General features: G+C 44.4%; 1 protein-coding gene across 1 annotated transcript in view; it reads left to right on the top strand.

The window, feature by feature from the left end:
- The first annotated feature begins 3,884 nt into the window (after positions 1–3,884).
- Positions 3,885–15,723, top strand: part of STAT5B (signal transducer and activator of transcription 5B) — an 83,122-nt gene continuing 71,283 nt past the window's right edge. The window contains exon 1 of the mRNA XM_025363461.1: positions 3,885–4,094. The gene's annotated coding sequence lies outside the window, so the exon portion shown is untranslated. The remainder of the gene's footprint in view (positions 4,095–15,723) is intronic.

Genomic DNA, 15,723 nt, shown 5'->3' with positions numbered 1-15,723 from the left:
TCATCCATGAGAGAGAGAGGGGAGGAGGCTGCGGGCAGTCCTGGATGAGAGCAGGGGCATGCATGGACAAGAGCTGCGGACTAGACCCCCAGGTTCTTCCCCCAAGCCTCTCTCCTGGCTCAGGCCAGTGCACTAAGGGATGAGGCCCTCCAGTGGACATTGCTGCATCTTCCAGGTACCTCCTTGGGTCATTCCCTCTGGGTTGGACTGTGGGGTCTTTCAGGATCCTAGCTTCCTGTTCAATTTCTTTCTTTCTGTCATGTCTTAAGTCTGGTGTCCCCTCAACTTAAGGGAATATGTTCCCGAGGCCTAGAAGAAGAGGGTCTCACCCCATCAGAACTGTCAAGCAGAGAAGCAGGTGTCAGGCCTTCCCGTCCCAGGATGACAACATTCTGTTTTGCTGAGGTAGTCACCCAGAACGTTCTGTCCTTGGCATCTGTGCACACACCCAGCCAGGTCTAGCTCAGCCAGGTCTAGCTTGGTGCCGGTGACCATCAGTCAGAGATGTGCCTAGAGATGGAAGAATCAAGAGGCATTCCCACCCACCCTTCAGGACATTTTTTTTTTTTTTTTTTTTCTGAGATGGAGTTTCGCTCTTATTGCCCAGGCGGGAGTGCAATGGTGCAATCTTGGCTCACCGCAACCTCCGTCTCCCAGGTTCAAGTGATTCTCCTGCCTCAGCCTCCCAAGTAGCTCGGATTACAGGCATGTAATCCTGTAATGGCACCACCATGCCCAGCTAATTTTGTATTTTTAGTAGAGACAGGGTTTCTCCATGTTGGTTGGTCTCGAACTCCCGATCTCAGGTGATCCACCCTCCTCAGCCTCCTACAGTGCTGGGATTACAGGTGTGAACCACCGCGCCTGGTCCCCTTCAGGACATTTAAATAAACCAGCTGGCTTGAGTCCTAGACCTTGGCGGGTCTTGGGAAGAGGAGTATTCATCTTAGCTGCTACTAAACACCACAGTAATAGTTAACCACTATATAGTGCTTTACAGGGAAGCACCTTACGTGTAGTAAACACTTACTTCTCGCAACCCGATGAGGTAGGTACTATCTCTATCACCACATTACAAACAAGAAGATAGAGGAAAACACACTCAAGATTACCTGGCTCAAGGAATTGACAGAGTCTGGTTTGAGAACCTGTACTTTTTTTTTTTTTTTTTTTTTTTGAGACAGGTCTCACACTGTCTGTCGCCCTGGTTGGAGAGCAGTGGCACAATCATGGCTCATTACAGCTTCAGGCTGGGCACAGTGGCTCACAAATGTAATTCCAGCACTTTGGGAGGCTGAGGGGGGACGGCTGCTTGAGCCATGAGTTCTGGAACAGCCCAGGCAATATAGTGAGACCGTGTCTTTACAAATCTTTTTTTTTTTTTTTTTTTTTTTTGAGATGGAGTCTCACTCTGTCGCCCCAGGCTGGAGTGCAGTTGCGCAATCTCGGCTCACTGCAACCTCCACCTCCCGGGGTCCAGCAATTCTCCTGCCTCAGCCTCCTGAGTAGCTGGAACTACAGATGCATGCCACCACGTCCAGCTAATTTTTGTATTTTTAGTAGAGACAGGGTTTCGCCATATTGGCCAGGCTGGTCTTGAACACCTGACCTTGGGCTCCCAAAGTGCTGGGACTATAGGCGTGAGCCACCGCGCCCAGCCTACAATAATTTTAAAAAATTATCTGGGAGTAGTGGTGCACATCTATGGTCCCAGCTACTCATGAGGCTGAGGCAGGAGGATTGCTGAGTCCAGGAGGTTGTGGTGACCTGTGATTGTGCCACCACACTGAGACGTTTTTTTGTGAGACTCTGTCTCCAAAAAAAAAAATAACAATCACACCCTTGACCTCCCGGGCTCAAGTGATCCTCCCACCTTAGCCTCCTCAGTAGCTGGGACCACAGGTGTGTGTCACCACACTGGGCTAGACCCTGTACTCTTAATGACTGCATAGTCCTTGTAGCCTCCATTTCCATTCCTAGAGCATAAGATTTGTACCAAAAATATTTATTGAGTGTCTGTTCTGGGCTTGAACATGAGTAAGGGGATTTAAAAGTGAATAAGATACTGTGTCTGCCCTTGGGGATAGAGACAGAAACATGAAAACATGAAATTGTCCTTCAACACAAGAAGCGCTGTAATAGAGGCATGAACAACGCAGTGGGAAACAAGGAGGGAGGTCATGCTGCCTGAAGCAAATGTCACGGAATTGCAGGCATCAAGAAGGCAGGACATTCCAGGCAGAGGGAACAGCATGGTGCAGGGATGAAAGCGCACAAGAAAGAGAAACATGCGCCAGGTGCGGAGGCTGACGCCTGTAATCCCAGCACTTTGGGAAGCTGAGGCGGGCAGATCACAAGGTCAGGAGTTCGAGACCAGCCTGGCCAACATGGTGAAACCCCTAAAAAAATACAAAAATTAGCCAGATGTGGTGGCATGCGCCTGTAATCCTAGCTACTCAGGAGGCTGAGGCAGGAGAATCACTTGAACTTGGGAGGCGGAGGTTGCCGTGAGCTGAGACCTCACCATTGCACTCCAGCCTTGGGCAACAGAGAGCGACTCCGTCTCAAAAAAAGAAAGAAAAGAAAAGAAAAAAGAAATAAGGAGAACATGGAGCGCCTGAGTGTCAAAACATCATGCATGGGCAGTGACTGTCAGGGAGGTTGCCAGAGAGCTTGGGGTTGGTTGGCCCATCCATCCTGCTTCCTGCTTCCTTCTCCGGCCTCCAAACTCCCTGAACCTACTCTGTGCAAAGCACTGTGCCAGGTGTTGGCCCAGAGTGTGGGACTGGAGCAGTGGCCTGGGGAGGGGACAAGGGGTTTTTGACCAGCTGGAGACCTTTGTGGTTGGTGTCATTCTGGAGGTGAAGAAAAAGCCGCTGGAAAGAGCTGCCCAGGGAGGACTATGGGAGAACTTGCAACTCTGGGCCATCTCTGGACATGAACATTTTGCATACACACAGGGGAGCTGTGTGCGTCTGAGTGGGGCCAGGAGGGGTCCTTCTCTCTCTTTTGGCCCATGCAGCTGGGCTTCTGGAGCTTTCCTATGTCTTGCTTTGGTGCTAGTCCTTGGAGGGTTGCCAGGGAAACCGCTGGCCAGCTCCGGGAGAGAGACGAAGCAGAGGGGAGGAGAGTGGGTGACTCAGGCTGGCTTCCCACACACCACAACCCCTTACCCAGCACGTGGAAAGGATCTGGGGGACCCCCTTCCCCTGGATCCTACAGGTGACCCTGTTTATTCTTTCTTCTCTAGAGAGAGCAGTCCCTCCCGCAGCTCTGACTGGTGGGAGCCAGCCAGATTTCCCCAGGAAGGGAACCGGCCCCAGGCGCCCCGTACCCTGTAGGTTCACCCTGGAACACTGACAGGTGCATTCGGCCTGGGTGAATGTGAACTTCTGCCATGCCCATGCGGGCGGCAGGAGCCCTGGCTGAGACGCCCTCCCAGGGGCAAACCCAGGATAATTATTGATCGGGGCCGCTGTGGACTTCTGACCTCGGCCTGGGAGGGAGAGGACCCGGAACGCGGGCCTGGGCTCCCAGGGAGGGAGGTGGGCGGGCCGCGGAGGGGGCCAATCAACACGACCACGACAGTGCGCCCTAGCCCTGCCGGTGGTGGTCGACTCAACCCAAACAAAGCAGCATGTGCTTGCGGTGCGGGGTCGGCTAGGGAGCCGAGCCGGGAAGACACCCCACCGTCGCAGAAAGGGGGTGCGCGCGGCGCCGGCACCGCCCCGCCGAGCGCGCCGCCACCTCGGGTGCGCCGAGGGGGTCCGGGTCCCTCAGGAGCGGCCGCGGAGGGGGCGCGAGAGACCAAGAGCGACCGAGGGCTGGCGAGCGCGCGCCGGGCGGAACCAGGAAGCGGAGCGCGCTCCGGGCTGCCAGCGGCGCGCGTACCCGGGCCTCCGCGCGTGAGCGGCGCGCGCGCCCCCGCGGGCCCCGGCGGGAGGAGAGTTGGCGGCCGGAGCCGTCACCCCGGGCGGGGACCCAGCGCAGGCGACTCCGCGCGGCGGCCCGGCCGAGGGAGGGAGCGAGCGGGCGGTCGGGCAAGCCAGACAGCGGGGCCGGAGCAGCCGCGGGCGCCCGAGGGGCCGAGCGAGGTAGGCGCTGCGGGGCGAGCCCGGGGCCCGGGGCCGGGGGAGCCAGGCCGGGGAGCCAGCCCGGGCGGGGCCCGCTCTCCAGCCGCTCAGCCACCCGTCAGGGCCGCGCTGCCGCCATCGCTCCCGGGCCGCGGTGGCTGCGCGCTGGGCGAGGGGCGCGCGGGGGGAGAGGGGTTCCGGGCTGGCTGCCGGGGAGGCTGGGGGCAATGCGGGGCGCGCGAGGGGGACGTGCGAACGCCGCGGCGCGTTGGGGGGCGTGCGCTTTAAAGGCTGCGTGCGCGTGTGTCCGAGTGGGTGTGTGGGGACCCCGCGCCGACCTCCTAGGAGCTCAGGGGGCTGCTGTCAGCCGCCTCACACTTTCACGTTGCAATTCCGAATAGCCCCAGCCGTCTTCCTTGCTTTAACTTCTTTTTTTCAAAAGAGGTGCCCGGGACTCCGGGGATGGGATGAGCCTGCGGGGGTGCCTGGTGCGGTGGGGGGTATTAGCAAAGCTTCAAGAAACAGGGCCTTATAAGGAGTCAAGACAACAAATACGAACGTTTCGATAAGACTCTGGGGGGCGGGATCCCACATCAGGACCCGCCAGGCCTGGGCTCGTTCGTGTGGCCGTGGGATGCAGTGTGCTTTTTCTTTCTAGTCAGGGATAAAGGGTTAAAAGTGCTCCTGGTGTCGGGGGTAGATATGGAGAGTCGGAAGGGGAGTTGTTGTATCACAAAAGCTGGTCTGAGGCTAAAGGAATCTGGCAAGATGGTCGGGGTGATCAAAGAGGAAAGAACTCACACGGAGCAAGAGGCGGTTGCAAACACTTGTAGCCAGCAGTGATGGAAAAGGCAAAGAAGAAAAACAAGTGCCAGCTTTTAGGAAGACGGGATTAATGAAAACCACAAGAATTTTAAAGGCTAAAAGAGATACCGATTCTCTCTTTCCCAAAGAGCCAGAGTCAGTTCTTTTCTTCTTGGTCCCTGTTATCCCGCCATAGCTTGTATCAAATAAATGGTGCCAAAAGTGGGTCAAAGAATGTTAGAGCTGGAAAGGAACCCAGCGATGATGCCACATTCTTGTATTGTACAAATGAGGAAACTGAGGCCCGGATAGGTGGAGTAAGTGACCTGCTCGGGTGACATGGCTGTTTGTTGAGTATCCAGGAAACTTCAAGGACTGAGATTCGTGCTCTTCCCAAAGCACCATGCAGTATATAGATCTTTGCCTAGATACAATTCCATACATTTTCTCTGCAGTGTCCTCAGGGAATGCCCTTTGAAAGGGCCAGCGTGACACCGAATATCATGCTTGGGCTTATGTCATTTTTTTCAGTCTTCAAGTGGTGTTTATGATCTGCTTGGATCTTAGGTTTCCAAAGCTGTTGGATAGCTGCCTGGGCCATAATAAGCTTTCAGCTGTTGGGTCTACATTATTTCAGATAATTTTGTTATCGTTCAATTAAGATAATAGAACTGTGCCTCTCTCCCCAACATTCTGTTATTGTCCATTTGCGTTATGTTCATTGCCTGTCAGTTCCTACGTGAGGATGTATTTTATTGAGTGTGCCTTTCTTGTTTTAAAATTTCATTTTGTGACACTGTAAATATTGGAGTGGTTCTGATCATTTCAAATGAGGAGAATCTTATTGATTGATTTTATTTTAAGGCTTCGGGTTGTTTTGTTTATTCATTTGGGTACTAGTTTCCATCTCATGGAAGATCATAGTTGTTGGAATGGACAGGGCTAAATGAGAGAAGGGGCTGTGGATTTAAAGAAAAACTTCCTATGTGACAATTTGTGTTATCTGTTACATTTAATTCAAACAACACCACGCCTTGGGTCAGGTAAGTGTGTTATCTAGGAGATGACTTGTTTGCTACTGTAGCCTCTGGAAGATGAAATTTCAAGCTCCAGATTGAGACACAGGGAAGGAATGGAGATTTTTGTTGTTGTAAAGCAAACCATCAGAAAAAAAAAAAGTTGATTTCTGTCACCAGCAGTTTGGTTATTGCATAACTTGAAGCTAAACTCTGCACAAAATCTTTGCTGTATACCCAACTAAATAAACTATCCCACCTTCTCATCAGTTCTCACCTTTTCAGTGCTTGCATTTTTTTTGCCCACAGGTTGTTAATATGGATTGTGTTAAGAAATTTAAGGTGTGTACTTCCTAGTATGTATGACAGTAGGAGAAAAATGTGCTATCATCGTTTGGAGTGTTACAACATAAATATTTTGGTCAACACTTCCTATCCTGCTCTGACTTTTCATCTCATCTCCATTTTCTTCCTCTCTTGATTGTTTTTATGTCATTTACATATGTAAAAGCCACATCAAGACTAAAGTTGCCGCTTATTACTTTTTGATACTTAAGTCTAGTTTTTTCACATCATAGTATTGTTAGTATTCAAATTGTCTGTAATTTTTGTTAGGCTTATATATTATGAATCCATTTGTTGTGGTTTATTTGGCTTGTTGTTATGTAGGTAGGTGACACAGTAGTCTTATGGTAAAAGGAAGACGTTATAGATAGGTAAATAACATGCTCAAGATTAGATGCAGGTTACAGGTGGAATCGAAGGAAGACTGTTTTCGTGCCCTACAAACATGTCTGTATCTCATAAAGTTATTCACAGATTTCTGGACATTCTATCTGTGACACATTTTTTCCCTTTCTGTTAAGAGTGTGGATTACTGCATTATTCCTACAAAAGGAAGCAAAATAACCCTAGTTTGTATGATTTTTCTGATAATTTGAAACTTATTCTTTTAAAAAGCTATCTGGCAATTCCAGGTTACTGGACTCTTCAGAAGAATATCCTTTTATTTTGATACTATGACGTATCAAAGTATCAAAATACTTTAACTGTGCAACTTAATAAAAGTAATGCTTCAAAGTTAGCTCCACACTATTGCTGTCCTCAAACGTGTGGTATTTAAAGGAAGAAAATGTTTTTAATTCTGCGCTTTGTGAATAGAACTCTTCTAAAATCAGAAGTGTTTTTTTTCCCCTGCAATGTTGGAAAAACAACAGTTTTATGCTTGTTTCTGGGAATAAGAAAGTCAAACTTAACAATCTAGTTTCCATTGATCAGACAGTTTTTGTACTTAAATTTAAGTTGTAAGCATCAGAGTGATAAACATTTTTAAAAACTGTATTCACTCTTAATTATAGTGGCCTTATTTGAAGTAAAATCTTGACATTGGGTGTTTTGTTAATGATGATCCTCTGCTACTGAAAAGCCTATGTCAGTTTGGAGAAGATTTTGCACGTCTAAATCTATGCCGTTTTTACTAATCAAAAGAGAAGAGTAATTTACAGGTGTTAGATTTTTAGTTGGTTGAATGAGACCCTCACTTTTGATGGTTTCAGAGTTGAAACGACGATTTATTACTTTTGTTAGTTTGGGTCACACCCTTCACTTCCTTGGAAGGTATCTTTGAGGTTTGGTTTCCTTTTTTTTAAATGGTAATATTGGGGTGGGGGTGCTTCCTGTTTGTATTTTCAAAATTAGGTCCACATGTTAACCTTCTTGTAGTGTCACATTTTTATTTTAAACTTATACAGACAAACATCAGATGCCATGTGGTTTGTCTCTGACCCTTTGCGCTACTTCATGACAGCTTTACTGAGTGAAGCCTGAATACCCAATCGGGAAGGCAAGATGTTCTTGTCTTTTCCCAACTCTCTTCAAAGTTTAACAGCCTTAGAACAGCAACAAAAGCACAATTAACAGAAAAATGGAGGTGCTGCTATCTGTTTCCTCGCAGGTACTTGGAAAATGTATAGCACTAAGATAGAGTTGAAACATGTTATGTAGAGCCTTGAATGTCGGTGCTTAAAAGAGGAGTTGCCCTGGGTTTACATGATACAGAACCCCATGGTTTATATTAAGTAGTAATGATAGCCATTTTTCTGGACTCGCCTAAAAGCCATACACAGTGTCATGGAAAAGAGTTAAGAACGAGGCGAAATTTAGGGTATGGTAGTAGAGCCGAGGAGGAATCACCTTCAGCCTTAAAACTCTTCCCTGACTCTCCTGGATAACTTATGTGGTAGGTCACTTTTTTTTTTTTTTTGAGACAGAGTCTCGCTCTGTTGCCCAGGCTGGAGTGCAGTGGCCAGATCTCAGCTCACTGCAAGCTCCGCCTCCCGGGTTTACGCCATTCTCCTGCCTCAGCCTCCCGAGTAGCTGGGACTACAGGCGCCCGCCACCTCGCCCGGCTAGTTTTTTGTATTTTTTAGTAGAGACGGGGTTTCACCGTGTTAGCCAGGATGGTCTCGATCTCCTGACCTCGTCATCCGCCCGTCTCGGCCTCCCAAAGTGCTGGGATTACAGGCTTGAGCCACCACGCCCAGCCATGGTAGGTCACTTTTAATATAAATGTTGCAGGATGAGTTAAGTGGAACCTTGAGAAATATGTGTAGATTGTTTCAGTGATTAAAGCAAGTGTTCTTTTCCTGGCCTTTAACTCGCTTTATTCTAAGAAGTGTAATGACTAAATAGACTCCTAATTGAATTGACATTCAGATGTGTTTGCAGTTCAGGGGGAGTTTACCTTTTCTAAATTTTCATTTGGATCACATTACTAAAAACAGTATTGCATTAGCATGGTGCATAATTATGTAGAATTCAATTTGCAAATGAAGTTAATACTTGGAGTATCTTGACTTCCTATTCCCCTGCTGCCCCAATATTCAAGAAAGGAGAAGTTATAATTTGTCACATACAAGATAGTTTCTTCTTTAGGTTTATTCTTAATAACTATGTCCATTTTCACATGGATGACACCATTGAGATGATGAATACTTGTATTGATTGATAAGGAACATTCATCTTTTTCTACCTGCTTTTGGAAGCTAGCTTGCAAAATCTACTACAACATTCACTCTTCATGTATTCTTCTATTACCTTTAGTACCCTGAATAACCTTTTTAAAAATTTTTGCACCTATTATGAAGAGAAATAGCTTCATATTCTATGCTAGTTTTTTGAGGTGCTTGTGCTGACTCATTTTTTAAATTATACTAAGATACAGAGCATGGTTTGAGAGCAGTAATGAGATTCTCAGAAAATATGAAAACTTTCCTTTCTGACTAGTTAGAGAAAGGTTGGGGAAGACAAGGGGAAATACATCAATGAGCCAATCAATTATTGTTATTTGTTGGGATTAATTTGGTGACTAATACTTTTAATGCCCATCAGGCTACTAAATGTGAATTTGGCTTTACCCTGTAATGATAACAGGACAAACCCAACAGCTTTCTAACATTGCTTGTTTTCCCCTGGTAGGGGATTTCTTTGCATATGGGAAATCAGGCCGAAGTTGCCAGTAACAGCCACATCCATGATTTGTATTAAAAATAAGTATTCATCATTCTGGGCTAGAGCTCTGCTTACCACGGCTCACCTGGGAAAATATTCTGATTATGTATCTAATCATTATGATGCCATCTTTCAAGAGGTGAGCAGACAATGAACAACTCCTTCAAATTATGTTCAAAACCTAGAGTTTGAGAAAATGTTCCAATGCCTTCAAGTATGAAAATAATAAAAATATTACTTAATGCTTACCGTTCACTGACAGTGTGCTGGGCAGACATTGTTTTCAGTTCTGGCCGTGTGTTAACTCGTGATTCTCAGAGGAGTGGGTATTATTCCCAGATGGAAGATGAAGAAATGGCCACAGAGAAGTTAAGTAATTTGTCCAAGGTCACATTACTGGTCTTGGCAGGGCTGATTCCAGAGGCTGCATCCCTAACCTAGTGTACAGCAAAGGCGAGCTGGCCACTGCCGCTTTGTTATAAGGCATTTTGTTTCTTTGAGGCTTATATTTCTTTGTGTTCCCAAATGGAGTCTTGTTGGTTTTTGAATAGAAAATATTTTTATATGTTTAGGATTTTTTTAATGTTGATGAAGATGGTGATAAATATTTTTCCAATTAAGGTATATAATTCTGGTGGAAATTATATTAAAGCAGAGAAAGTCTTAATTTTTATTATAAGTTGTCTTTCGTTCTTCTTCCCCTAGCATTACCATATACATCATAGAAGAAGAGCTATAAGCTGTCTCCTTGGCCTCTGTTTACAAACAAAAGGATCATTTGTGCCAGTGTAGTGGGTTTGTGTTGACATACACATCTGTACTGAGAACTCAACAATCCTACTCATTTTATTTACAACTTTATTTTGAGGGGATTTCTGGTCCGATTCTTGTTGCATTAAAGCTTTTTAGAGCTATTAGTCATGATTTCTGAGATAGATTTAAGAATTTTACTTATTTGGGGTAATTTTTTATTATTATTATTTTTTGAGATGGAGCCTCGCTTTGTCACCCAGGCTGGACACCCTCTGTCTCCTGGGTTCAAGAGATTCTCCTGCCTCAGCCTCCCAAGTAGCTAGGACTACAGGCGTGTGCCACCATGCCCAGATAATTTTTGTATTTTTAGTAGAGACAGGGTTTTGCCATGTTGGCCAGGCTGGTCTTGAACTCCTGACCTCAGATCCTCCCGCCTCGGCCTTCCAAAGTGCTGGGATTACAGGTGTGAGTCACTGCGCCCGGCCTATTTGGGCCAATTTTTAAGACAACTGAACTATTTTATGTTTAGAGCTCTGCAAAGGCCATTAGAAAATAGTCTCAGATTTTTTTTTTTTTTTTTCCATTTATGATAGTTACTTTCTCTCAGCACTTTTCCTTGGGAGTGGATTGTGAAGTTAAGTCTTGGAGACAGAATTCACAACCCTAAAGTGTAGTGCTTTAACTTGGGGAGATCAAGTCACAGACAAGAAGAACTTCAGTTCGCTGTACAGAGAGTATAAACTTGTTCAAATAAACAGAGGATGTTAGCTTCCAGGATTGTCAACTGTCACCTTTGACCAGGGTTGAATTTTCTTTGAATGTTGACAGAAGTTACAATGTCAGTGGAAAAAGCTTAATGTGAGGTATCTATAACTCAGAATTTCCTTATGTTTGTGTCAGTGAGATCCTACAATTGAAGCTGTTTCTTTTTTTCTGTGTCTGATGAGTTTTAAAAGCCTTCACTGGGGTTTTCCAGCCTTTAGGTGAGAGTAAGTTAAAAAGTTTGTGAAAAACTATTTTTTGTTGTCTAAAATTCAGAGCCTAGGTCGGGCCCAGTGGCTCACGCCTGTAATCCTGACACTTTGGGAGGCCAAGGTGGGCAGATTACTTGAGGTCAGGAGTTGGAAACCAGCCTGGCCAACATAGTGAAACCCCATATCTACTGAAAATACAAAAATTAGCCGGGTGTGGTGGCGCACGCCTGTAATCCCAGCTACTCAGGAGGCTGAGGCAGAAGAATCACTTGAACCCAGGAGGCAGAGGTTACAGTGAGCTGAGATCGCGCTACTGCTCTCCAGCCTGGGAGACAGAGCAAGACTCCATCTCAAAAAAATAAATAAAATAAATAATTTCAGAACCTATAGCTGGTGGCAAGTCACTGTTTTTGGAGGAGTGGGATTTTAAAAAAATCTAACCTGGGCTAAATGTTAAGCTACATTAATACATGTCATTGTAGCCTGTATAAAAAGACACTTGAACATTTAATCTGTTAAAGTACTAAAAATTGGTTCATCAGTTTTGTAATATAGCATTCATTCTACAGTATATTTAAATAGGTAAAATATTCTGTTAGAAATAATGCTAATTCTTTTTTTTTGTTTAGTGTTTCTAAAAATCTTTTGGCCATCTTTTAGATTTAGGAAAAGTAGCAAATTAGAGATCTACAGAAATCTACAGCTCTTTAAAAATGAAACAGTTTACCCTGTGAATTTGTTTTCAGGATTTGTGATCTGTTTCTGATGCCAGAAAGGTGAGACTCCTATCTCATTTCTGATAGAAAGTGAGGGAAAGCTATGTGTAGTGAGAACTGGATACTAGATTCTTATCCCAAAAGGTATGGAAGGTTTAATATGTAAGGATACAATGTAAATAGTCCCTCTTTTTGTATTTTCCTTTGGTTATTGTTATATAACTATAGTCGTGTGTCACTTAATGATACATGGTGACAAAGTTCTAAGAAATGCATTAGGCGATTTTGTCATTGTGGTACCATCATAGAGTGTACTTACACAAACCTAGATGGTAAACCCTACTCCACACCTAGGCTGTATGATAAAGCCTATTGCTCCTAGACTACAAACCCATATAACATGTTACTGTATTGAGTACTGTAGGCAATTGTAACACAAGGGTAAGTATTTGTGTATCTAAACATATCTAAATATAGAAAAGGTACAGTAAAAACATGGCATAAAGGACAAAAAATGGTACATCTGTATAGGGTACTTACCAGGAACAGAGCTTGCAGGACTGGAAGTTGCTCTGGGCAACTCAGTGGGTGAATGGTGAGTGAATGTGAAGGCCTAGGACATTACTGTACATTACTGTACATTTTAAAAATACGTCTGGTTAGGCTACACTAAATGTATCTTGAAAATTGTTTCTTTCTTCAATAATAAATTAACCTTAGCCTGCTGTAATACTTTTACTTTGTACACTTTTTACTTTTTTTTTTTTTTTTTTTTTGAGATGGAGTCTTGCTCTTGTCGCACAGGCTGGAGTGCAGTGGCGCTTCTGACCTCAGGTGATCCACCCACCTCGACCTCCCAAAGTGCTTGGATTATAGATGTGAGCCACCGTGCCCGGCCAGCTGTTTACTTTTTTTTTTGAGATGGAGTCTCGCTCTGTTGCCCAGGCAGGAGTGCAGGAGTGCAGTGGTGCGATCTCGGCTCACTGCAAGCTCCGCCTCTCGGGTTCACACCATTCTCCTGCCTCAGCCTCCGGAGTAGCTGGGACTACAGGCGCCCGCCACCACGCCTGGCTAATTTCTTTTTGTATTTTTAGTAGAGACGGGGTTTCACCGTGTTAGCCAGGATGGTCTCGATCTCCTGACCTCGTGATCCGCCCGCCTCGGCCTCCCAAAGTGCTGGGATTACAGGCTTGAGCCACCGCGCCCGGCCAACTCTTTGCTTTTTTATACTTTTAAATTCTTTTGTGATAACACTTAGCTTAACACATAAACATGTACGGCTGTACAACAGTATTTTCTTTCTTTATGTTTTTATTCTTTTACTTTATCTCTTTTTAAAAAAATTTTAATTTTTCAAAACTTCACAAACTTTTTCTTAGAAGTGAAGACATAAACACACACATTAGTTTAGGCCTACACAGGGTCAGGGTCATCGGTATCACTGTCTTGCACCTCCACATCTTGTTCCACTGAAAGGTCTTCAGGGGCAGTAACACATATGGAGCTGTCATCTCCTATGATAACAATGCCTCCTAAGGACCTGCCTGAGGCTGTTTTACAGTTAACTTTTTTGTTTTAGTAAGTAGAAGGAGTACACTCTAAAATAATGATAAAAAGTATAGAAAATACATAAACCAGTAACATAGGCATTTATTATCATTATCAAGTATTATGTACTGCACGTAATTGTATGTGCTAGACTTTCACATGACTGGCAGTGCAGTGGGTTTGTTTATACCAGCATTGCAACAAACGTGAGTCATGCGTTGCATTACAACATTATGATGGCTACAGCGTCACTAGAGGATAGGAATTTTTCAGCTACATTTTATTATCTTTTGGGACCACAGTCATATATGTGGTCTGTCATTGACTGAAACGTCATTACGTGGTACCTGACTACATATATGGAAACCCACCCTGAGTGTAGTCATGTTTTACAAATGGGGTCATCTTGCTGTGAGTTCAGATGTCAACTAAAAATACTAATTTCATTTTAATGTATGAAGAGATTGGCCTTTCTCCTCATGTTGAAGGTATCAAAACAAAATAGAAAATATTTGGCTTCCTGAGTGGCATGGCTACAATTCACATGCTGAGTTGGTGATGAAGCAACATCCCTTGACTTTGCAATACCAGAAAAATGCATATAATTAAAAAAAAAAAAAAAAAAAGAGACAGGGGTCTTGCTGTGTCTCCCAGGAGATCCCTCCCACCTCCACCTCAACCTCCCACAGTATTGGGATTACAGGAATGAGTCACTGCACCGGGCCAAAAAGCATATAATTTTAAGGGAATGAGTTCTTTTTTTTCTTTTTTAAGATAGTGTCTTGCTCTGTTGCCCAGGATGAGTGAAGTGTGCCAGGAATGGGTCCTTAAATAAGAAAACTTATTACTTTAGACACACATTTAAAATTTTGTCCAAAATGTGATATTCTCAAAATGTATGGTTTTGAATTTTATTTATTATTTTAATTTATTATTATTATTTTTTAAAGAGTGAGGTCTCACTATGTTGCCCAGGCTGGTCTCAAAGTCCTGAGCTCAAGTGATCCTCCCACCTCAGCCTCCAGAATAGATGGGACTGCAGGTGTGAGCCAGTGAGCCTGGCTAGTTTTGAATTTTTATTACCCAAATATGAAGAGGTCTAGTTTGCACAGAACTTAACATTACATTCCAGTTTTGTTGGTAAATTTGAACAGGATATAAGTGGCTTTAATAAATAACTAATAAAAGAAGATATATCTTCTTATAGATATACATACATCTTTTTATATGTATACATAAATATTTAAAACTTCTTTATGCCAAAAAATGCCAGAAACCAAAGCTAAGTGACAAAATAAGAAAAATATTTCTAACATATATGACAAAGCATTGTGGGTAAATATTTGTAATATATAAGTAATCTATATAAGTAGTAATAGAAAATGAACAAAAGAAAAACTACAGATAGCCAATAATCATGTGAAACAGTATTCGCCTATACTAGAAATCAAGAAATGCAAATAAAAATGACAAGTTTTTTCAGTTAACAGATTTATAAAGACTAAAAATATTGAAAAATAAGGGCAGTGTTGCTTGGGAATGTGATACTTTCATGCTTATTGGTTGAAATGTAAATTGGTGCTCTTTTTGGAGGGCAGTTTGATATATGTATTCAGAGTCTTAAGAGTGCATACTCAGGCCGGGCATGGGAGCTCACGCCTGTATTCCCACCACTTTGGGAAGCTGAGGCAGGCAGATCACGAGGTCAGGAGTTCAAGACTATCCTGGCCAACATGGTGAAACCCCATCTCTCCTAAAAATACAAAAATTAGCTGGGCATGGTGGCGCGTGCCTGTAATCCCAGCTACTCGGGAGCCTGAGGTTGTCAGAGGTTGAGGGAGTCAGAGGTTGCAGTGAGCCGAGATCGCATCACTGCACTCCAGCCTGGTGACAGAGTGAAACTCCGTCTCAAAAAAAAAAAAGTACATACCCTTTGACTTAGCAGTTTCATTTAGATGAATTTCATTCTAGGACATCTGAAATACGTTTAAAGATTTGTACAAAAGGACAAATCTTAGGCCGGGCGCGGTGGCTCAAGCCTGTAATCCCAGCACTTTGGGAGGCCAAGACGGGTGGATGACGAGGTCAGGAGATCGAGACCATCCTGGCTAACCCGGTGAAACCCCGTCTCTACTAAAAAATACACACACACACAAAAAAAAAACCTAGCCGGGCGAGGTGGCGGGCGCCTATAGTCCCAGCTACTTGGGAGGCTGAGGCAGGAGAATGGTGTGAACCCGGGAGGTGGAGCTTGCAGTGAGCTGAGATCCGGCCACTGCACTCCAGCCTGGGCGACAGAGCAAGACTCCGTCTCAAAAAAAAAAAAAAA

Source organism: Theropithecus gelada, chromosome 16 (genome assembly GCF_003255815.1).
Source record: "Theropithecus gelada isolate Dixy chromosome 16, Tgel_1.0, whole genome shotgun sequence".
NCBI lineage: Eukaryota > Metazoa > Chordata > Mammalia > Primates > Cercopithecidae > Theropithecus > Theropithecus gelada.
Note: the sequence above shows the minus strand (reverse complement) of the source record. Positions and strands in the feature narration are given on the sequence as shown.